The following is a 26,509-nucleotide window of genomic DNA, read 5'->3' on the forward strand; positions in this document are numbered from 1 at the left end:
TCGTCACACGAATGCCTTTCTAAGTCCAAAATATTCCACACAACTTGTAAAATCTGTGCTTGTCCGGTTTTCGTACCAAGGTCTGGAATTGTGCCACTTATTGCACTGTTTTCACTAAAACTCTCTTTAGCCTGCTTGCAGCTTGCCTTTTATTTTTTCTTTTCTTTTCCAGCTTCTCCACTCACTCCACGATCCTTCTATCCTGTCTTTTATCCATTACGTCTTCCGACCTGACATCCCCTTCGGTTTCCCTATAATTACCTGTTAAGTGAATTAGATCCTCGAATTTATCCTGCCGCATAGATCACATCTTCCTCCTCATCCTCCTCCTCCTCCTCCTCCTCCTCCTCCTCCCAGTGCCTATTTCAATTTTTCAACTCTACACACTTTGCTCGTACTATTATCTTTTGACATTCTCCTTATTTGCTTAGGTATTCTGGAAGCCCTATTGTTCACACGTATTTGTACCTATCGTTGCATTGCTCTGACATTTATAATACCTGAGTCTCATCGAGTACTCAGACTTTAGTTGCCTTATTATGTATCGCAGAGTTTCCTTGACAATATAGACGCGTAAGGAGCAACTGAAGAAGAAAAGAGGTGTGTGAAGCACTTTACCGTGAACATCATACAGGGTATCTTAAGATAGTCGACATGCTCAGACAAGAAGTTATTTATATACGTACGTATGCTACATAAAAAGAACATTTCTGCCGATTTAGGCCTGAGTTTTGAGAAAATCGAGCTCGTGCAATTAGCAGAATAAGCGAAGTGCCGGCGATAGCTACCTCGAGCTCCACTTTCTCGAAAACGAAATGTCAAAGGGAAAAATTTATTCGACTTATTTTTGTATACACGTAGAGTGACACCCTGTTTGTATTCCAAGACACCCTATATATAGTGCTCCTATGTTAAAACATTGAAACCCTGAATATGGTCACTTTAACCGCTCCTGCTTCCTCCTTTCTCATTGCAATTATTCATCAATTTATTCGACTTATTTTTGTATACACATAGAGTGACAGCCTGTTTGTATTCCAAGACACCCTATATATAGTGTTCCTATGTTAAAATATTGAAATGAATACGGTCACTTTAACTGCTCTTGCTTCCTTCTTTCTCATTATTCCACAGAGTGGCTCCAAGCAATACTTTATACATATTCTTATTTTCCAAGCAGGTGTTTTCTCTTAATCAGGTTATACATTCCAGTTTCGTAGCATTCAATTTTGCAATCATTTACATTTGTTCTTTACTGTCATCACTTCAATGATATTCCTTCCAAGTTCTAAAGTACGAAACAGCTATTTTCGATCATATTCTCGTACAGATTCAGATGCTGAAGATTCCACCGTATTTCCAATCTTCCTTGTGGGATAAAATATTATTAATATTAAATGTATGCCAGAAGAAACATCGTGTTAAGCTGAGCTTCTTAAAAATCTATATCTGTTATCTATCTGTTATATGTTTTGTTTTTCAGGCGCAAACGCTATGTTAGCTCGTTTACGGACACTAACCTGAATTCGAGTTTGTTTAACATTTTTTCCCAATATACAGTCATCCACATTTTGTTATTTCGAAAGACTCGAGATTATATAGGATGGGACAGATAAAGCGCCACAAGTAGTTTTCTTAGAAAGCGTCGCAGATATTAACTGGAAATTTTCAGTTGTTAAATGGTGCAGAGGGGCTAGCATTTTAGACTGCAAGATATTGTGGGGGTGAGTTTCTTAAGAGGAAGGATGCTTTCAATTTTAAGCTGATATCTGCATGTGGCTATGTACAAAACTCTTTTATGATTCATCTTCACAAATAGTATTTTATACTAAAAAATATAATAAACAGTCACATGTTTACTTAACACAAGTTATTCTTAATCTAAACAAATTTTTAGTTTGATATAGGAGCAACATACTGTATGTAACCTTTTTAGAGAAATATAATACAAAAGATTTCTTATGTCTTTAAATTAAGACATTTAAAAAAAAATAATTAATACAAAATATTGTATATTTAACATTGCTAGTTTGAAAAATAAATTTTCACTTTTAAGAAACAAATTTGTGATAGTAGACTTCAGCTACTTTATAAATTTAAATAAAGAACAGAATTGTTTTTAAGAAAATAATAATATCCATAGTAAACAATAACACAATAGAGATAACACAACGTAATGGATTTTTCTCTCTGCGATAAATGCAAAATTAAAAATTCCTATTGTATGAAGTAAGATCTCTGTAGAATAAATTGGAAGAAGATAATGTTCTTGGTTTTAATTTCAATCGATAACTTATCGTCCAGAGAAATATCATGTGTGGTTATAATCATATAATGATAATTTGTGATTGGAAAGTATTTTTTATTGATAATTAGTGACAATAAATATCAGCTTTCACTGGCTAGATTGACTTCTGCGTATTTTTAATAACACAATAACTGCAATCGATTACTCAGAATTGCAGTTCTTTGTATTAATCAACGATAGAAGTATCTAACAAATCACGATTAATTTTCTATAAATTGTATCATCCATATTATGCTTTATAAAATAAATGCCTATGTTTATTTATTTAACCTTTTCGAAGCTATCTGATAAACTTTTTTCATATTTACAAATGGCACTGCCAGAGAATCTGATTTACATCTTGACTTACACTTTTATATTCACGTTTTGTTTCATTAATAGCATATGCTTATTTTATATGTTTTTAACCATAGCGATCATGATTATCAAATACACTGACTTCATATTTACAGCTTCTTGAAAACTTAGTCTAAAAATTTAATTTTTTAATTAAAATATAAAGAATGTAAATTTAATTATAAAAAGTATAAGTTAAAAAATTTAAAACACTGTCGGAAAAATTTATGTCATTCTATGAATTACTGTAAATGCTTCTATAACTGAAAAAATACGAGGTTTTAAACATTTAATAAACAAGAGAAAATAAATACTTATTTAAATAATCGTTGCGTTCTTTAAAATAAAGATTTTCATTTTTCAGTTGTTTAATAGAAAAGAGTAGGAGGATGCCTGTTTAAATTAATTAAGTTTTTGCATTTTTCAAATTGGACGTGCTGTCATTTTTACCTGAGCATCATCAGACTTTGATGAACAGTTACAAAGTAACTAGCTTTGAAGTACACGTTGGTTTACGCCAACTTCTTCGTCATGCAACATGTAGATAATTGAAGACATTAAAATCCTATTCATATAACTTCGATGTAAGAAAAATAAAAAAAACCCTTTACTGGAGAACCAAAAAATAAACTTTTTTTACTTGATGAAACATACGATTCAAAATTTGACTCAATGGGGGGATCTTACAAAGAATGCAGAGCAGAAGCAGTCGGATTATATTCATCTTTGGAGAAAGTATTTTTCAAATATAAATTTTTCTTACTTAAAATACCCAAACATTAAAACCACATTACATTATATTTTTTGCAATTTAATTCGTTTTATCTAACAGAAATACAAATAATTTGTATCACTTACTTCACTATATATATGTAAACTCCCTAGGGTTTACGTGGGATAGGGACTCTTTTTGTTTTACGGATAGCACCACTTTCTTTGTTTCACGGATAGAGGGACCTTCTTTCGTTTTACGGATAACCATTTTGAGAGACACTCATTTCTCAAACGGACGGACAGAGGGCAACATCAGAGATAGACAAAATCACAGAATAATTATTTAAAATATCGAAGATTGACGGAGAAAGATCGGTAGCTCAGGACGTTGAAAATCGATTCTCGATTATTTCGATTCTCGATTATCGATTCTCGGTTATTATTTATTGTTATAGATTGATATCAATTGTTGTTTACTTCTGTATTTTATTTAAATATTTTCACAATAAATCTCGATTTTCAGACTTCAGAATCGATCACCTGAATTATCCCGAGATTTACGATCTTACATACATTATCTGGTATACTACGATTTTATGTCAATTTTGTAGGTTGCTTATTTCCGTTTGGAAACGAACCAAATTTTTCAGATAATAAAAAAAGAAGGTAATATTAAAAGTAAATACGTAATTACGTTTTCAAGGAGATCTGTTTCTGTTACGAATATGCAAAAGGCGGTCAATATTTCCAATTTAATTTCAGCGAATGTTGGCGAGTTTTACACATGGCAGTGCTTCCGCTACGTTTTACGCAGCAAATCATTCACAGGGAAGTACAGAATCGTGTAGAACTGGTCATCGAGATTTGCAACATGTTTGCACTTCATACGTCGTATTAGAAACGATACTCATGAGATAAGTTCTGCATTATCGTTTGATAGGAAACATCAAATAGTCAGCTAAATTGACAATCGCTCATTATACTTTGCACATGGTTACGTGTAAAACAAGGAGACCAAACAAATTACGTTGCATATGCAATATAATTAACTGTGTAAAGAAGCGACTAGGACTGTGGAGTCATGTTCGAATGTATTATAGTTTTTGAAACGTATCGATACTTCTCAATTTAACTTAATTATATTAATAATACGAGAATATTTATTTCTTCGTTATTGATACGACCCAACCTGTAACCTTTTGTTTTTAATGTCACGTAAGCGACGTGATCGCTAATGAACCAAGTGGGTTGATGTAATTTGAAGAAATAAGTAAAAATAAAACAAGAATATTTATTTTGTTAAAATTCAGCGAATTCCTGTGAAAATAAAGAACGCGAAAATGTATCTATTCCTTTAAATTCAAATTTAGAAATTAATGAAAATATTACTAAAGATGAAAGAATAAATTACGCATATTGTAACAAATTACAAACATGATCAATGTAATTATAAACAGGATCAATATATATTTATATATATCATATTTATCCATATTTGATACTGCATAGTAGTAAAACTGGAGCGTTTTTTCCATTACCTTCAATCACTATGTTACCTAAAGAGCTATACTTTCTCCCTCACACAGACGTGCACGTGCACACATATGCATTTTGTGGCATAATTTCTGTTATTCTTTCATCATCCCAATCACTTTTTCGATACAAATACAGAAAATAATAATATATAATATATAATAATAATAATAATATGCATATATGAAATAAATAATAGGGAAAAGTGTACAGTTATAGTGTGGTTTTCTCATATAGTTTTCTCATATGTAAATGAAACAAAGACTCTACAAGATAAACGTTAACAAATATTTTATAAAGAGAGTGTGATTAACCTATCGTTTATAGCGCATTGTAACACTTATAATGGAAATACAATTTGGAAAGAGACTGTTGGCAGCCACTTTGTATGCTGAGTAGATGTGCAACGGTATTTCATGCTAAACTGCCTAGCAGTTGCACCATAATACGTTCAATTTCCTTCCCTTTCGTTTTTAAATGTATTCAGTGTTCCTGCTCTTAGCATAAAACACACGTTTATCGTTCTTAGAGTTCGCAGTTTTAAACGCACTTGAGTAAATTAAAGAGACACTTGTGTTGAAAGATCTACTATTTTTGAATCTGATAGATTGTTTCCTTTATACTTATCTTCACAACTTTACATTTCATAGAATAAATAAATAAATATCACAAATACCATGGTCTATTTATTACTGCGTATAACTCAAATTCGTGACAAACTGTTATCAGATCCGCTTCTGGTTTCTTACAGCTAGAGTTTCTGGAATGTTACACTATTAGATATCTTTTTCTTACACTTCTCATTTTTCGAGAAACACAAAGAATGATAATACCTACGTCAAAATAGCTGTGATTTATCAATGTCAAAATATGATTTTTCGCTGTTGTTTTCAAAAAGATACCTATTTATATCATATTATGAAGATAATAGATATATTATTGTTATATATCATTATTATAGATAATAATAGATATATTATTTGCAACTAAAAGGATAACATAAATCCTGCTGATTCCTTTTTATTACTTAAGTTTATAACTGTAGTATATAGTGTTGAATATTTAAGGTTGTCCTCAGTTTACGATAACACACCTGCTATTTTTTGGCAAGTTGGAATTTCTCACACGACACATTATAAAGTTTACAACTCGGACAAGTAAATTACAACGTCGACAAGTAAATTAGCATGTTAACCCTGAGCATGTTAGCGCTGAGAAACGAATTGCTCTCTGGGCAGCCAATGGCAATGGGACATTACTGTGTGAAGTTTTCGCGGTAAAATAATTGTTAGTTTCTCTCACAATATGTTTCAGCATATTTTCTGAGAAGAAAAGTTGAAAGGTTTCTAATACTGACAATTTACCATCAATATCTGCTTTAATTCCTGGTAAATTTTCATCAAAATTAGAAATTTTCTGAACCAAATTTTGTGCGCTCCAAAGAAATCGCCGTGAATTATTTTCTGGTAATTCCTGCGTCTTTTTGGAATTAAATTCCCAGCTACTTGACAGTAGACGCTTTTGGTAATGTGTAGTTTTATTTGTATTCAACTTCTCCGAAAATTTCGGAATGTTCAGAATCTGATGACAGTTCCAAATAATTGCAGACCATATTCGTCAACTTGTCCCTGATGGAGGCACAATTTATGGATATTATATTCGATTTTTGTGAAAAAAAGAAAAACTCTGAACAAGAAACGTATGATGCCAGTGCGTCGAAAGAAAACGATCGAATGTGGATTATTGGGAAGTTGTTGACAACAAATGAAAACGAATGAAAAAATAATTATAATTATTTATTTAATTACTACTTACGTTTCATACTCTATCGTTTATACTAAACACTTCAAATAAACATAGAAATCACAAGCATACTAGAAATCTTGAACCCCTTGGCATACAATGACGTCTAGGAGACGTCATCCATTTCGTGTGCAATTGTAGACTTTGAGACGTGAAGAACGTCTAGAAAGAAAGAAGAATCATCGATTCTGTTTTATTTCAAATATTCTTCTATCTATTTATAATGCTTATGTCCTGTATCCTAACTTGCTTAATTCAACAAAGCAATCGATTGTAAATTTTCGATGGAATATCGCAGAAGATATGCTACACAATCTGTCGTCTCTTCCTAATTATTCGACACGCAGCAAACCGTGGCGAAGTGAGTGTCCAACTTGGCTACAGGCAAAATATTGGGCACATTTTCCTGAACATAAAACTTCGACTAATAAAAAGGAACATACTGCGAAAAGATGCCATGTGTGCGTAAAAAATAATATCAGAAGCGAAACAACGTGGCAGTGTAAAACATGTCTAGTTCCTCTACGTATTCCAGAATGTTTCGAAATGTATCATACTTTATAGATGTTGAAGTAACCACTTCTAAGAAAACTCTACATCTGGTCTTTTTATTTTTCTCAAGCACAGAAGCCACCGACAGCGTATGGACAATAGATTGAGACGAAGGCAAACCATAGACAGTGGGCAAGCGACGATGGCTTTGGGGCTTTCAGTCATAGGGTAACATTGCTAGCGTACTTACACTTCTGTATTAAAATATATTTTCTACTTTACAATTTATCCACGCTTTCCTCTGTTTATACGTCTAATAACCTCAACAATAGAATTATTCATTTATTATTTTATAATGTTACTTAATTTCTGTCCATTAACATTATATATCAACCTGATTAAATAACTTTCGAAATAAAATGTTCTGTTTCTAAGCTTGCGTATAACTGTTCAGTTGAACCAGATTAAATAGTATTCTTCATAGATTCTAAATTCATGATTTCTAAATAGCATCAAATTCCATTTTATTTGTACGTCAAGAGGTTAATTTCCCTCCACCTTGAGCGTTAATTTCGTGGCAAAAGGTTAAGCGGTCGGTGAATCCGCTCAACAGCAAACCATGCGTCATAAACTTCGACACCAGATGAGAGCTCAACAATAGACCACCGAACGATGTCCTGATGGCACGTTACGCTACGCACCCTTTGACCAGGTACGCGCAAGACGCATCACCTACGAGACGCCTACGACAGTTCGACAGTCACTGGATTAGTTCGACAGTCCCATTCGATCTGTGTTGCTTTGCGACCAAGTTTTCAGGTCAGAAGAAGAAAGAAAAGACAATATCGTATAAAAGTACCATTTTTGAGTTACTTAAGTTCAATTATAAACTGTCAGTTCTACCCGAGCCGCCGAGCTGAGCGGACGTGTGAAGTGGTGCCTCCACAAGTGCGACAAGTGATGCAAGTGCCACCAATCAGACTGTTAAACAACGGCGAATCATACGTAATAAACAGAGCTGTAAATTCAGCAAACCCAACACAACAAACAGGCGAGGAGCATGATTGCTCAGATACAAGCGAATCGGAAATGGAAATCACAGAAACTAATGACGTGAGGAATAACACCAACATCGATCTATCACACCAGAACGAAAGCTGAAAGGTCGTAACTCCCAACAAAAAACGAAAGATAACAACAAACACAAATGCTAGGAGGGCTGCGGAAACAGAAAGGCAACAATGGCTCCAAGGAATTCCACTCCAAAACTCCTTCAGCGCACTGCCACAGGAAAAGGAATCAGACCAAACAGTAATACCGAAAATACACAACGCCAAACCACCACCAATCTACATAGATGCACACATAATAGACCCCCTCATCGAACAGCTAAACATCACGGCAGGCAATGAGAACTACAGCATAAAACAACTAAAGCTTGACCAAATCAAAGTGCAAACCAACACCCCAGAAACCTACAGAAGGGTGGTAAAAGTGCTAAAAGAATAAAACGCCGGGTACCATACTTACCAGCTTAAAATCGATCGAACCTACTAAGCAGTAATCAGAGGACTGTACCCAATGACAAATACAAAAAATGTATGCGAGGAACTAGCCAAAATCGGACACCAGGTAAGATCAATAAATAACATAACCAGATATGATACTAAACAACCACTACCGCTATTTCTAATAGAACTTGAACCTAAAAACAACAACAAAGAAATCTTCGAAATTAAAAAAGTTCTAAACACAATAATTACAGTTGAACCACCCAGACACAAAAAAGACATACCACAATGTATGTAATGTCAACAATATGGACATACAAAAAGCTACTGCAACAGAAACCCGGCATGCGTTAAATGCGCAGAAAAGCATTTAACAACGAACTGCCCATACACAGGAAAAATAAACGACGTAAAGTGCTACAACTGCAATGGAAACCACCCAGCTAACTACAAAGGCTGTACAGTCAGAAAACAACTTCAACGCAAACTCTTTCCGCCACTCCGAAGCAGGACATACAATAACTATCACACACAACAGGATAGCGCAGAAATTGAGACATCAACAAACGTACAGCACGTAGTGAATATCAACCACAATAATACCAATACCTCTGGTAGCCGAAGCTACGCGCAAGTAACCAAACAAACAACATCCCTAGACAACCAAAACCAAAACAATAACACCAACGACGCTACAGAAATCAAAGAACTACTAAAGCAATCCATCAAAAATACTGAAATGTTAACAAAAATGATAAGCGAACAAAATGCAGTCCTCAGACAGCAAACGCAACAAATCACAACCATGTTACAACTTCTTACAAACATGTTAAGCAAAAAATAAAAAACGGACATGCTCAAAATAGGAGCCTGGAACTCCAACGGCCTACAACAAAGGGCCCTAGAAACCAAAACATTCCTATATCACAACAACATCGATATATTACTCGTATCAGAACGCACTACACCACAAAAAGCTACATAAAAATACCTTACTACACTATATATGACACCAAGCATCCCTCAGGAAAAGCACATGGAGGGACCGCAATAATGATAAGAAACGATATCAAACACCACCTACACAGCCAAGTTAGTAAGGAATATTTACAAGCAACAACCGTTACTGTACAATCTAGCAGCAACCAACTACAGCTGTCAGCGGTATATGTACCACCGAGACACAAACTAACAGCACAAATATGGGATGAGTACTTTCAACAATCAGGCGACAAGTATATCGCAGCAGGAGACTACAACTCAAAGCACACACTATGGGGATCAAGAACCACTACACCTAGAGGTAGAGTCCTGGAAAAATACATAAAAAACAATAATCTCAATCTATTATCCACAGGTAGACCGACAGACCTGAGCAAAATCCCTGACCTACTTGATTTTGCAGTTACAAAGGGACTACATGGAAATAAAATAAATATAGCACCCAGCCTCGAGCTTAGCTCCGACCATACACCCATAATAATTACATACAGAAACAAGCCAATACTCTACAACAACTCAGAGACGCTATGCAACAAATCCACCAAATGGCAAATATTCAAAGAAATAATTGAGAGCAAAATCAACTGCAACATCCCACTAAAAACACCTGAACACATCGAACAAGCAGTAACAACACTCACAGAAACTATACAGGAAGCAGCAAGGGCAACCACTTTACCTGAATCAACCATTAGACAAACAAATATAATTCCGCCAGACATCCTCGAAAAAATTAGGGAAAAAGGGAAAGCGAAAGCAAAATGGCAAAAACATAGAACAAGAGAAAACAAAAAAACACCTAAACAAACTTGCAAAAGAAATAAAAAACAAAATAAAAGAACACAATAACAACGAGTTCACAAAGTTCATAGAGTCACTATCTGCACACGAGAACTACAACTACTCACTATGGAAAGCCACAAAAAAAATAAAGACAATAAAATTAGCCCCAGCAATCAGAAAAGCAGACAACACATGGGCAAGAAGCAACGAAGAGCAAGCTGAAGAATTTTCCAACCACCTATGCAACACATTTACACCACACAACATCAACAACAGCAACCTCAATTGTCACACGGACGAGTATGCGCCAACCACTAGTTCCGCAACTGACAAGCAATACACCATACCTAAAACAACAGCTCAAGAAATTAGAAACATAGTCGAAAAAACAAAAAAACAACAAAACACCAGGAATTGATCTAATCAATGGTAAAATCTTGAAAAACCTTCCTCCAAAAGCGATAAGACTTATAACAATAATTTACAACGCAATAATAAGAATCGGCTACTTTCCTAAACCATGGAAAATAGCCCAGATCATAATGTTATCTAAAACAGGCAAAGACCCACACCAAACATCATCATATAGACCAATTTCACTACTTCCTGTGCTTTCCAAAATACTAGAAAAAATAATATACGCCCGACTAAAACCAATAATAGAGAAGGAAAAATTAATACCAGATCACCAATTCGGATTCAGAAACAAACATTCCACTATAGCCCTCTACAGCCCTCTTTATGGACATAGAGAAAGCATTTGACAAAATAAACCACGAAAGCCTACTACAAACAATCAAGAAACAATTCCCGGAGCAAATACACCAACTAATAAAATCATATCTAAGCAACAGAACCTTCGTAATAAAAATCAAAGACGCATACTCAGAAGTCAAAGACATCAAGGCAAGGGTCCCGCAAGGAAGCGTCTTAGGACCAATACTATACACACTTTACACGGCCAACATACCAACAACTACAAATAGCAAAATACTGACATTCGCGGACGACACAGCTGTACTAGTCAGGCACACTAACCCAGTAACAGCAGTCGCATTATTACAAAAACATATCACAAAAATAGAAAAGTGGCTACAAGCTAAACAAATCAAAGCTAACCCTAATAAATGCAACCACATCACATTCACACTGCGAAAACAGATACCACCAAACATCTTCCTGAATAGCACCCAAATAATACAAACTAGGCAAGTCAAATACCTAGGGCTACACATAGATTCACAACTCACATGGAAACAGCACATCAAATCAATAATAGACAAAATACAGACAGCAAGGAGACAAATGCACTGGCTAACAAGTCGAAAATCCAAATTAAGCACTGAAAACAAATTAAGAATATACAAATCAATCATAAAACCAATCTGGACCTACGGAATCCCGCTATGGGGAACAGCAGCAATGAGCCATATAAGCAAAATTGAGACAATACAAACTAAAATTCTTAGAACGATAGTAAACACCCCATAGTACGTTAGAAACGAGGATATTCGGAAAGACCTGGGAATACCAACGGTCAAGGAGGAGATTAGCAGACTCGCAAGAAGGTACAGAGAAAGAATAGAAACGCACCCGAACCGGCTGGCAGCGGCAACGATCAACACAACAAACATAGAAAGAAGACTAAAAAGGAAACACCCAACAGACCTCACAAAGGATATACCCTAACAAACACGACGATGATACCCCGCTGGGGGTAGCCACCCACATGCTATATTTTATTTTTGTTTTTCTTTTTTATTCACTTCCACCTAGATATAATACTTTACCAAATGTCCTTCTGGACAAATTGTAAAAATCCAAATAAATAAATTAAAAAAAAAAAAATTATAAACTGTAATATTAAAAATGTAAACCCGACAGAAAATGTTGTATGACTACTTTTTACCAAAACCATTTTCAAACAGAAGTTCCTTGTTTAATAAATAAATATTTTTCTTGGCCAATAAACATTATATATGTCAGAGATGAAAGAACATCGGAGCCTTCCCTTGGGAAATTTTTGGGAAAATCCCCAATACTTTAATCTAGACTTTTTATTATAGCTGTACTTGAATAATAAAACTTAGAAGTTGTTGTTTATCATTTAATCCGATTATATTTGCCCGAGATTTATGAGAATTAGGCTTGGGCTCTAAGTGACACATCTGGTCGCTAAACGTAGCCACAGTCACGGGATGGACGTTTTTACCTAAAAGAGGTATGACGTAGTTGTATAGCTCTCCTTAAAAATATAGTTGACCCAAGGGGTACAGACAGATATATAGAAAAATACATAAGTTCAGTTCGACTTGGACTTTTGACAAGTTTTTTTTTTTATTGACTATTTGTTTAAATTTTTACAATTTGTCCAGAAGGACATTTGGTAAAATATTATAGCTTAAAGAATAAAAATATAGCATGTGGATGGTTACCCTTAGTGGGGTTCCATCTTCCAGGTTGCCTATTGCATCTCTATTGCGAGGTCTGCGGAATGCTTCCTCTTCAGTCTTCTTTCTATTACGGTTTTATTTGTTTCAGCAACCAGCTGGTTTGGGTGTGCTGCAAGTCTTTCTTTATACTTTTTTGCGTATCTAGTGATTTTCTCTTTGACTGTTGGGATTTTTAGATCTTTTCGTAGGTCTTCATTTCTGACGTACCATGGAGCGTTAACTATTGTCCTTAAAATTTTTGCTTGCTCTATTTCTATTTTGCTTATGTGACTCATTACTGCCGTCCCCCATAGTGGGACTCCGTATGTCCAGATTGGTTTGATTATTGTTTTGTATATATTTAGTTTATTCATTATGCTTAATTTAGATTTTCTATTGATTAACCAGTACATCTGCTTCCTTTTTGCACTTATTCTGTTTATTATTGATTTTATATGGTGCTTCCATGTAAGGTATGTGTCTAAATGTATTCCTAGATATTTGACTTGCTTTGTTTGTGCTACGTGGGCGCCGTTCAGTTGGATATCTGGTGATTTTCCTTTTCTAAGTGTAAATGTTATGTGGTTGCACTTGCTGGTGTTCGCTTTTATTTGTTTGTTTTGCAGCCATTTTTCTATTTTTGTAATGTGTTCTTGTAGTAGTGCGGCGGCCGTTTCTGGATTTGCATGCCTCACTAGTATGGCCGTATCGTCCGCAAACGTCAGTGTTTTGCTGTTGACAGTTGTTGGTATATCTGCCGTGTATAGTGTGTATAATATTGGTCCTAAGACGCTTCCTTGCGGTACTCCTGCCTTGATATCCTTAATTTCAGAGTATGCATCATTTATTTTTACTACAAAGGTTCTGTTGTTTAAGTAAGATTTGAGTAGTTTGTAGATTTGTCCTGGAAATTGCTTTTTGATTGTTTGAAGAAGTTTTTCATGGTTAACTTTGTCGAATGCTTTTCCGATATCCATAAAGAGTGCTGTGCAGTATTGTTTTGTTTCAAGCGACTGTAAGATTTCATTGACGAGCCTATGCATTTGTTCTATTGTGGAGTGTTTATTCCTGAATCCAAATTGATGGTTCGGTATTAGTTTTTCTTTTTCTATTGTTGGTTTTAAGCGGTTATATATTATTTTCTCTAATAATTTGGAAAACGCAGGTAGTAATGATATCGGCCTGTAGGATGCAGTTAGATGTGGGTTTTTGTTTGGTTTGGGTAACATCACTATCTGTGCTATTTTCCATAGTGTAGGAAAGTACTGTATTCTTAGAATTGCGTTAAATATTATCGTTGCTAGTCTTATTGCCTTTGGGGGAAGGTTTTTTAAGATTTTCCCATTGATCAAATCAAATCCTGGTGCTTTACTTGTCTTTGTTGCCTTAATTAGGTTTGTAACTTCTTGCGCTGTTGTGCCGAATATGGTGCAGCGTTTATCAGTTGTGTTGCTGGCATTTTCCACTTCTTCATTTGTTTGCCATCCAGGGATGCTGTTATTAGTTTCATACGGCGAAAATATATTTTGTAGGTGCTTTGAGAATTCTTCTGCCTGCTCTTCGTTGGTTCTGGCCCATGTGTTGTCCATTTTTCTGATTGCTGGGATTGTTTTTATTGTTTTCTTAACTTTGTTAGTGACTTTCCATAGGGAGTAGTTGGTATTCTCATGCGCGGATAGTGATTCGATGAATTTTGAGAATTCGTTATTATGATGTTCCCTTATTTTATTCTTTAATTCCTTTGCAAGTTTATTTAGGTTTTTCTTGTTTTCTCGTGTTCTCTGTTTTTGCCATTTTACTTTCGCTTTTCTTTTTTCCCTGATTTTGTCTAGGATGTCCTGCAGGATAATTTTTGATTGCCTGCTATTTGTTTCATAGGTGGTGGTTGCCCACGCTGCTTCCTGTATTATTTCTGTCAAAGTTGCTACTGCCTGCTCAATGTGTTCAGGTGTTTTCAACGGGATATTGCAGTTGATTTTGTTTTCGATTAGCTCTTTAAAAGTTTGCCAATTGGTGGTTTTATTGCAAAGCGACTCTGACTTGTTATAAAGTAGTGGTTTGCTTGTATATTCTATTATAATTGGTGTATAGTCGGAGTTAAGTTCGAGGCTGGTTGTTATTTTTAATTTGCTTACATTTAGCCCTTTTGTTACTGCAAAATCCAACAGGTCAGGTATTTTATTGGGGTCTGTCGGCCAGTACGTTGGTTTTCCCGTAGATAGTACGTTAAGGTTGCCGCTTCTAATGTATTTTTCTAATGTTCCACCTCTCGGCGTGTTAATTCTCGAACCCCATAATGTGTGCTTTGCATTAAAGTCTCCTGCCGCTATATATTTGTCGCCTAAGGATTGGAAGTATTCTTCCCATTTTTTTAGTGTAATTTTGTGTCTCGGAGGTGCATATACTGCTGACATCTGGAAGTAATTGTCATTGGTTTGTATTGTGACAGTGGTTGCTTGTAAGTGTTCTTGATTTGTTTGACTATGTAAGTGATGTCATTTTGCTTGATGTCATTTTTTATTATTACTGCAGTTCCTCCATGTGCTTTACCTGAGGGGTGTTTGGTATCGTAGATGGTGTAGTACGGTATTTTCATGTAATTTTTGAGAGTGAAATGTGTTTCTGAGACAAGTAGTATATCAATATTATTTTTATACAAAAATATTTTAGTTTCGTGGGCTCGCTATTGCAAGCTATTGGAGTTCCAGGCTATTTTCAAAATGTCCATCTCTATTTTTTACTTAGCAAGTTTGTGAGTAGTTGTAACATGATTGTTGTTTGTTGTGCTTGTTGTCTTAGTATTGTGTTTAGCTCACTTACCATTTTTCCTAACATTTCCATACCTTTAATGGATTGTTTGAGCATTTCTTTGATTTCTGTAACGTCTTCGATGTTATTGTTTTGATTCTGATTGTTTAGAAGCGTTATTTGGCTAATGTTTTTGGTTACTTGTGCGTAGCTTCGGTTACCTTGGGGATCTATGTTTCTGTTTATAGCGTTTAGTTCGCTTTGTGCTTTTAATGTTGTTTCATTATCCGTTATACTTTGTTGTGGTTGGTGGTTATTGTATGATCTATTGCGAAGTGGAGGAAACAGTTTACGTTGTATTTGTTTCCTTATTTCACATCCTTTGTAGCTGGCTGGGTGGTTTCCGTTACAATTATAGCATTTAACTTCTTCTATTTTTCCTGTGTATGGGCAGTGTATTGTTAGGTGATTTTTTGCACATTTAACACATGCCGGGCTTCTGTTGCAATAATTTTTTGTGTGTCCGTATTGTTGACACCGCATGCATTGTGGTATATCTTTTTTGTAGCGTGGTGGTTCCACTGTTACAATTGTATTTAGTATTTTTTTAATTTCATAAATTTCTTTGTTATTGGTTCTGGGTTCAAGTTCTGTTAAAAATAATGGTAATGGTTGCTTCGTATCGTATCTTGTCATATTGTTTATTGCTTTTGTTTCATGGCCAATTTTTCCTAATTCTTCACTTAATTTTTTCGTGTTAGTTTTTGGATGTAAACCTCTTATAACTATTTTATAGCTCCTTCACCGTTTTGAGTTGGTACGTGTGGTATATAGCATTTTTTTCCTTTAGTTCTTTTATCACTTCACTATAAACTTCTGGGGTGTTTGTTTGAATTTTTACTTGTTCTAATTTTATTTGTTTTATTGTGTAGTTATCCTTCCCGACTATATTGTTTAGTAGATCAATAAGTGGATCTATTATTTGGGCCTCAACAAATATTGGTGGTGGTTTTGATATGTAAGTTGATTTAGTTGTGGTTTTGCTTGTCGGGTCATTGTCTATTTCTTCCGTTAATGAGCTGAAGGAGTTTCTTAAAGGTAATTCTTGCAGCCATCGCTGCTTTTCTGTATCTGGGTTTCCTGCAGCACTTGTGCCTGGAATTATTTTACGTTTTTTCCTAGTCTTTGCTAGCTTCCAGTTTTCGTCCTGGTAACTTCTTTCGTTATTGTGTCTGCACTCCTCCTGTCTCCACTGCTCTTCCATTTCTTCTGTTTCCATATCGTTTTGGTTGTTACTATTTTGCTGTTGTTGCTTTAAGCCTGGTAAATCTAACGATCCTTTTATATAATATTTTTCTCCTTTGGTTGCAATCTTGATTGTTGATATCTGCTGCTGCATTGTTTGTCACTATCACTATTCGTAGCACTTCTCTGAATCACTTGACTGGAGCACACGTTTGCTTACACACATCTGTTCACCTCGGTTGCCCGAGCGTGACTCGATTATGAAACTTACGGCAAACAGACTTTTGACAAGTAAGCGCATTTGCTATCCTGTTGACCGTGTATTCGTTATTGAACCTAAGATTATTGTCATTAGCATCTCGAGTATCTAATCGTAACGGTTAATTATCAAATTCTGTAATAGTCACGTAATCACCTTGTGAATTTATTATTATATTCATTTAGTGACTAAGTAATCATTATTATTATAATATAAGTCTTTAGTGAGAACTTATTGTGTACTGAAATTGTTTATTGCTAGTGAACTTTATTTTGTAATACTCATATTTGTACTATTAACTATCCTCTATCTTGTATACTAAAAAAATGACTAAATCCAAATGAAGGTTCGTTAAACGCCCCTAACGCCAATGCTAAAAAATTCGATATATATATACACAGATTCCCATCTCACAGGAAACATCGACGAAGACACACGTCCTGGACCGATATCCGGAATATAAACACCAGGTGCTTCGAGAGAAGTAGGATATTTCAGCACGCTTTTGTTTACATTTAAATTTTCTTACTTACGTTTATTTACTTATTTACCTTATTACGTTTCATATTCTTACGTTTATACTAAACACGTGAAATAAACATAGAAATCACAAGCATAGTAGAAATCTTTTAATCTCCATCTACCTTGAGCGTTAATTTCGTTCAAGGTTCGCGCGACTCTAATCGAACAGTTGCAACAAGATGATGGCCATCTACTAGTTGAGAGGCCGCAACATAGAGCAATACATGAGAGTATAGATCGATGAAAGTATATTAAGGGTTGAACAACAGATATTAATTATTTTGAGGAGCGAAAATCAGATGATTCGTGTTAGAAATTCTAAATTATGATACATAAATTAAGTGTAATTATTTTATGTAATAATTTTATTGAGGTGAATAAGGCCGTGATAGATAGTTGTTGCTGGTGTAGATGTCGCTTGCTGGAGTACTGCTGTATTTTCTTCTAATTTAGATACGTGGAAGAAAAATAGGAATTCCGGTCGCCGGGATTTGAGAACCCGGGTTCCGAACGTTCGTAACCTAAGGCGCTAACCACTGCGCTAACCACTGCGCTAACCACTGCGCTAACCACTGCGCTACCGTCGTTCGACAATAGATACCCATAGAATTTTGTATGTTCTGAGAAAAGGCCTTATTTTTAGATAGCTGCATTTTTAGATAACTATGTTTACGATATTTCAATCTAACATCTACAAGTGAAATTAGAAATTATATTGTACCACCTTCTTCATATTTAATTAATCCATTAGTATCTGATTCATGTGTAATTATTTTTCCTAATATGAGCGTCTTACGTAAACAACATTCTGCATAGGTACAGGGTGACGATATAAAATATTGAACGAATAAAATATTCGTATATATAATATAAATAGTTTCAAATAGAAATTCACTTATTTTCGTACTTATCAATTCTATTGGTTTTTTAATTAAACTTTGGAGAAATAAATATGACACGTTACTAGAAATGTTTATTTCTCTTCTTTGCAGAAGTAAATGTCATCTATTTTATTCGCATTTCTATTGATTTTTTAAATTTCTTGATTTATGTTTTTTATCTGAACTTAATTTCTTCGACGTTCCGAGCATAAAACAAAAGTATTATCTGGAAAAAAGATCATTTTCTGTTATCAAAGGACTCAATACGATATCTTTCTCTATCGAATACAATCTGCAAATTTGACAATAAGCAATAAATCTTTAAAATTCTTTTAATTTTATTATTATTGCCTCGAATAGTACAGCAGATACAAAGTATAATTAACAAGAAGAAAATAACATCAAGAGCCGTATATAGCTAATTACTAAACCTTACCACAATTATTTCCATATATATTTCCACAATACTAATTATTATTACACAAATTACACGCTGATAAAAACTTCACTCTATACTTTATTCCCTGTGATCAACTTTAGCAGAAAAGTTATCACAGACGTGAGAATATTAAGTAGCTACGGTGGCACGAAATGCGAGATAAAAGTAAAAAGGAAAAAAAGAAAAAAAGAAAATCAATAGAACTGCAAATAACATAGATGACATTTACTTCTGCAAAGAAGAGAAATAAACATTTCTAGTAACGTGTCATATTTATTTCTCCAAAGTTTAATTAAAAAACCAATAGAATTGATAAGTACGAAAATAAGTGAATTTCTATTTAAAGCTACTTTTATTCGTTAACGTGTATCGTCACCTTGTACCTCTTCTGTCTACGGAAATGCGACAGAAAGTGGAAATCGATAAGGTTCGGTGAAACCGCCATGGAATATCTGAATCTCCATGCATATACAGGGTGTCCTGATATACCTGACTCTGTCATCTTTAGTTACTCTCTTATTTGTGATGATACGAAAAAAGCATGACACGCTGATTCATATTCGATTCGTATTCAAACAAAAACATTGAAATACAAAGACACATTTGCGTTTTATTGACGATTCTTAATGTATCGAAATTTCGTAAGTTTACGCATTTCGTTGAAAGATGCGCGTAATAAACTAAGCATGCAATTTTTAAATGCACGTAATGAACTTTTTATTATGTAAATTCTATTTTCAAGACTCTTGTACGCTGTATGTGTACATACTATGGATACGGAAAGTATTCGTACACTTTTTAAAACAGCATAAATGTTGAAACAGCTTGATATTTTTTTGATGAGTTAGAAGAATTAATTTACTACGATGTTGCGTAAGAAAATTGTTGAAAATGTTGGTTGGTTGAAATCGCGAAGAAGAAAGTAAACGTCGCTTTTTACAACTTACTCATCTGAAATGAAAATTTAATCAACGCATTTTGAAGATCTATGCCAGTTATATACGGGGTGTCTCGAAAATCATGGTACAAGCGGTCGAATGGTGATTGTACATGCAAAAATAAGTCGAAAAAGAAGAGTAACATTCTTTCGTTCGAGACTCGAAGATCCGTCAAGTGGATTGTAAGTTTCAAGGTATCCGGATATGCTCGTGTATTATACGAAATTGAAACATATCAGATGTCATCAAATCTCTAAGAAAGATAAATCACAATAAGACCCGAAAAAAATAATTCTCAATTTCGTTTTCTCATATTGGTTTATATTTAAGTCATTATCTACCTAAATTCTGTTAAGCGCGCATTTTTTATCAAAACACGTTTCCTCCTTTCTCGAATTATTTAGCAAACTCTAACTAGTAAATCTCTCTCTCTCTCTCTCTCTCTCTCTCTCTCTCTCTATCTATCTATCTATCTATCTATCTCTCTCTATCTCTCTCTGCTCGCATTGTTATCGCTAGTAACCAAATACGCGCATTTGATGCGGCGTTAAAACCTATACGAAGGAGGAAAAAGAAAAAAACATTCAGCGTGTCAACTCTGTCGATACTTCATAATCGATAAAATTTCAAACGCCGTTTTAATTCCTCGAAACTCTTATATCTTGAATTTCGTTAATGCTAAACTTATTTTCCGATACATTGGTTCTCGTCTTGTTTTGCGATAACAGATGCCTGATGCGTCGGAAATTCGCGAACTTTTTTCCACGAATTCTCGTTGATCTTGCAAATGCCTAGCTTTTTCATTCGGCTACATTCAGAAGCATTAAAACTCCATATGAAGCGACATTTTTCAAATCGGATCGCTTCTCACCCTCTTGAAACACAACAGATGATCCCGACGTTCGACCCTCGTTGTCATAGAGACCGAAGAATCAGATACACGGGAGGGTGCGGCGACCATGCTATACATTCGTGGTAAACAGTGCGAAACAAAATTTTGAATAGAACCGGTGGCTTTCGAGGTTGCTGGGCAAATATCGAAGTTATCGTCCACTGCAATTATTATCTGTCCAAAGAGAGGATATGTTGTCAAATAGCATCTACACACAAATAATGTATCTAGCACGACGATAATACGTAGATTATTTTAGCAGAAAATACGCGTATGTATTTTGCAACGCGACAGATTAATTAATTACTTATTTACATAACGGAACACGCTTTGTTGAACGTTTCGAATATCAGCAACATGATGAGAGAAATATTTCATTGGAAATGAAAGAAACGACCTTCTGTATGTTTTGTAATGTGTTGTCTCAGTAAATGGATTTTTTGGAAAATCTGTTTGTACCGTTGTATTACTCGTTAGAGAACAGAAAATTCATTACACCATTGCTCTGGTAGTCTGCCAGATATTTCAGAAAATACATTGTCGACCCAAAATTTAGGGAAAGAAAGTAGTCGAATATTTTTGCTTATATTATATATCTGTATAATATCGTAAAAATCAATATGTCATTTGAGTGACGTTCCTCTTAAATGGCACAAAAGTAGTAAAAACATTTTAAACATTTTTTAAGATCACAAAAATATGATACTCTTTTATTCATTAAAATATTTACTCTACATTATTTTGGATTATCTCAAAATTTTATAATATTAAATTACTAAATACATTAAAAGTTACACGTAAATACTACATATACGCAATTATAGAATAGAATATATAGTTATTTTCTAAATAAATTGTATATATATTTTATTCTATAATTATATATACGTAGTACTTGCCATATATGTAGCTTTTAATACATTTAATAATTTAATGTATTTGCATGTAAGTATTATATGTAAATATTCTAAATACATTATGTACGTGTATATATATTCTATTTTATAATTGCATATATATATATATAGTATTTACCATATATATTGTCTTTTTAAGATATTTAGTAATTTAGTATGTTCAGTAATTACATGTTGCCCTTAATGTATTTACATGTTAATAAATAAAGAATTGTGTATATTTATTGATTCTACCTGCACACTCTAGCAGATTCTTGCTGGTTAAAAATATCCCTGTTGTGGCAAATGGCCGTCAAAATTAATTTTATAGAAAAAATCAGCGAAGATATAGCATTATATTATTACTTAAAATCTGCCTTATTTAGTTCTCTTCGATATTTTATTCATACTCATACGTTATACTATCTGCAAATCTTTTAACGACTAAGCTAAGAAATCCTTCTACAATGCAAAACAACGTTCGAAATAAGAAATACATTTTTGAGGATGAAAAGACTTGCGTTACCTCTTCCTAACCTATTCCTATCCAGTGAAAATATAAATGAAGAACATAACGAATAGTGCAGGAATTATCACAATTAGCTGATAATTCATTCGGGAAACCTAGCAATAAATTCATCTGCTAAAAATTATTCTTAACTGTTACAAATTAGAAAGCGAAAAACATTGCTGAATTCTCTGCGTGCGTATAAATTCAACGCGCTGGAAACATTTAGAGATTGTCACGCAATTGCATACGCCTTACATAAATGGCGGCAATTTTTAATGGCGTCACTTTTCTCCTCTCTCTTCGTTAAAACTTTACCGACCGCTAGCGATTCAACAGCATACGCACGTTCGACCGGCAGCTTAGGCGCAGATTCTGTTTCGGTTTAGACTCTCCAGTTCCATTCTTTTCGTTCATCGCGAACGGTAAGTTTTTCAAATTGGTATAAAACTGTGGAAGCTTACAAATCAATGTAACTGACGCAACTGAGCAAGGTACCTTAGTACTAAATAACAAATTACTGTTCTAATAATGAAAAAGATTGTCGGCGACAAAAAGCCGATTAATAGGCTATCGGTCGGTAAGCGTTGGCGATAAAATCCGATTAATCGGTTATCGGTCGGTAAAGTGTTAATATTCAGAGACATGAAAAAAAGGAACAACTCAACTGTTCCATAAGAACGCTACAGAACCAACAAAGGTAAAGGACAATCCGTATTCGAATAACTTTTTATGGGCACAACGATAAGGTCGCTTTACGTAACTTGGATTTCCAAATAAAGCGGTATCACGTTGCACTGATACGAACTTGATACACGCGTTAGCAATATCGCTGCCGTAACGTATTAAAACAGGTAACCTTCTTTTATTTTTAGCGCACGTTTTATGCACTGGAGTATCTCGCAAAAAAATTAGAATTCAGTTCTTGCTTATATAGAAGCGTTAATGCTCTTAGCCAGAAGGTGCACTTAAAAAAATTTCCTTTCTCCATTTTAAGTGGGAAATTTTTAACTAATCGATGAATTACGTTTGTAATTTTTGACTAGTCAATGAATTATATATACATACGAAGAAAATATTTCCACAACGAATCTAGTTTTTTAGCTATGAAACTCTGCAATATTTTCGAAGCATCGAGTCCAGCAAAATTGCAATTCCAAAAGTTATAATTTCACATATCGATGCAATTTATTATTTTGCGAAAAAGATGCTTTGCTTATGTCGCATAAGAAAACTTGTACATTTACTATATGAGAGATACGAGAGACGAATATTCGAGAAAACTTGTCACGACATCTGCAAGATACTTAACAATCAAAGTTAAAACAAACTTTTAAAAGACTTCCGAGTATTACGTCTCAGCTCGTCAATTTCCTTATTCGTCCATACAAAAATCAAAAGCGAAGAACAGAATAACAAATTGAAAAATTATCCAAGTTAGGGGAGGTTAGGAAAAATGTACGGAAGTTACGAAGATGATGTTTATGAACGATGAAACGTTATTGTTAAGATTAAATATCGCGCAAGTATCACGGATATTGCATGCGAAAAATGTTCCGTGAATATTTCAGAAAACAAAAGAAAACGTATATTATGTAGGAGAGTAAAAAGGAGATATAAAAGCACGATAAATTTACAAAAGAATAAAAACACAAAAAAGAAGTAATTTTCTTAAGAGTATCAACATTTAATCTTCGTACGTGCGATGAATAGTTTAAATAATTTAATTACGTAGATACCTTAAGGAACCTTAAGTATAGAAAATTCTAATTTCGGCCAAAATTTAATCAACTGAACGTAATCGAAACTTTCTGCGAGTACGTTAGTTGATTAGCAAAATAATATTGTCGAACCTTTTCGTGTTAGAATTAAGAAGTACGACGACATATATCTTAAATAATCTTCACGTTAATTTCACGTTAATATCGGATTACACTTTAATCGTACACGTGGATCGAGGATGCGATAAATTAGTCAAAGTGCAAAAAGATCGAACATAGATGGAACAAAGATTATAATCTATTAAACTGTCACAATGTAAATGTTAATTTCGAGATAAAAGGCAATCAGTAAACATGAATTGTTTTACAATGAGAATTCTTACAATGAAAATCGGAGTAACGTCCACTGAAATTGTTACATTTTTTGCTGTCGTATAAGTTAGTTAATTTCAGTTTCACAAAAATCTAATATTTCCTCCAGTATTCCAAAGTTGCTATGTGCAAGTGTATAGATCTATTTTTTGCATATTAATAGATGGTTCTAAGTCACGTTTCCATACCTTGGACTTGAAAAAAAAATAAAACATAAATAACATTAAAATGATTGTGAAATCAACAGACAGAAGAAGCATAGACTATAACTATCGAAATAGAATGATATATAGGTAAAAAGAAATGTCAGATATTTTATAATTGAAAAATGACTGAAACAGGAGCCTCGTCGAAAAGAGACATTTATTACGCAATAATCTAATATTAGAATAATTGATCGTATTTGGATGTCGATACCATGCGATTCTAATTTGATAAAAGGTACGTTACAAACGAGTTAACTTTAAAATTATCACATAACTTTTGAATATATCATGCAGAAACTCTGGAAGTAAATAGTGCGCTGTTGTTAGTTACATTAGTGCCACTAACTTAGCAGTCTCGTGTTACCATGCATACATAACTGATATTAATTAAAAGTTTCCAGAAGTTCCTCTTTACAAAATTTTTCAAACTTTTCTCTGTGTGAACTAAAACTCCCAGGTTAAATGATTTATTTATAACAACGTAGTAAATAAAGGTAGTTTTATTTACAAATTAATTTTGCTGGTAATTTACCTATAATAGAAAAATATGTTTAAAAATTCTCTGTGTTCTGATAATGTTAGGTAATTGTCTACGCTTAAGATTTTGTTTAAAATTTTTAAAGAAGAAAATGAGAGTCAACGTTCTTGTTCATATTTATATTATCAATGGACAGATATAAATAACGTTATCTAAGAAATAAGTACTCTATTTGGTTAATTAAAATGCAAATAATAATTGCAAATAACGCATTTAACAAAATAACGTGTTAGAGATCAAAGAGTCGATTTCCTACAAGTTTTTATAGAGTACATATTCCAAAATGTAGTTGTAAATAATTTTAAAATATTTGTAAAGTATGTATTTTACAGCTGTAATGCGAAAAATCAAAGATAAAATTCAACAGTTAAAGGGAGAGCAAAAAGAAGAAAGAAATGTAAAAATTTCCAAACTTTTCACAAACTTATTTTGCATTTAGAATTAAACAACGTTTATAGATTTAATTTGTTCTATCGAGAACATTACGCGTTTTAATAATACGCGACTACCGTGCCATAAATTATTTAATTAAACTTCTCTGTAATTTAACAAAACGCAACAGAAAAAGAAAGAACAATTTTAATTAGAATTTACCATACTCATAGTTAACGATACAATGCAAAACATTTATACAATCTACAATACACAATTAAGGCGATATACACTTTTATCGATTAAAAAATAATTATTTTTGAAATTATTTTTGAATTAAAGTCCCGTCTTCTATCAGTGATTAGCGATGCGCAGAATCTATCCGATAAATGCCAAAATTTACACCTATATAAAGATTACCTATATTCTACTAAAAAGCACCAATGGCAAAAGTTACGCTTATCGTTAAAAGCATTAAAGCATTCGTGTTCAACTTAATCAGGATTATGCACCAAATGCTCTCATTTAGTACTCCAATAATGGAAAGTATATGCCATGAAATTCAAGGTGAATCGATTGAGGCCTTAATACATCCGAATTATTTAATCAAATTAATTAATTAGGGTCTAAATAACTGTAACGTTCCCATTTGAACGAGCACACGGGTGATTAGTTTGAGGACAAAAAAGAAATGATATACGCATGACACACAATACATGGTTAAGCCTATCACATCGATCGTCCACTTCGTTGCTGACCAGTGATAGCTAAAGTAAATGTCAAATCTAATTTACGTCTTTCAATTATTTCCATCTTAATTCGTTTTCGGGAATATTTAAATATATACAACTAATAACTAATACATATTTCGTTTTCTATGTGCTTTAATTTTCGTATTTAAATTAAGTTGTTTATTAATGCGTTAGTTCTACGATGTAATATTTGTTATAAAATCGTATTTATTTTATGTATCGAATTATTTCACATGACATTTATCTATATTATGTGTGTTTTAATATCTTCGAACTTGAATTTAATTCAATAATACTTCTCCAAGA

The 26,509-nt window shown here is 33.7% G+C and overlaps 1 protein-coding gene and 2 long non-coding RNA genes across 3 annotated transcripts in view; 1 reads left to right on the forward strand and 2 right to left on the reverse strand.

Moving 5' to 3' along the window:
• Positions 1-26,509, reverse strand: part of LOC139986849 (uridine phosphorylase 1) — a 68,134-nt gene that overhangs the window by 40,744 nt on the left and 881 nt on the right. The gene's annotated exons all lie outside the window — the stretch shown is intronic.
• Positions 949-1,864, reverse strand: LOC139986867 (uncharacterized). Its single transcript, XR_011799743.1, has 2 exons — positions 1,492-1,864; positions 949-1,434 (listed from the first exon to the last, which is right to left on the reverse strand). It is a non-coding gene; the product is annotated as an uncharacterized lncRNA (long non-coding RNA).
• Positions 3,926-4,703, forward strand: LOC139986277 (uncharacterized). Its single transcript, XR_011799607.1, has 2 exons — positions 3,926-4,024; positions 4,121-4,703. It is a non-coding gene; the product is annotated as an uncharacterized lncRNA (long non-coding RNA).

The sequence above is a fragment of the Bombus fervidus genome, chromosome 4, assembly GCF_041682495.2.
Source record: "Bombus fervidus isolate BK054 chromosome 4, iyBomFerv1, whole genome shotgun sequence".
NCBI lineage: Eukaryota > Metazoa > Arthropoda > Insecta > Hymenoptera > Apidae > Bombus > Bombus fervidus.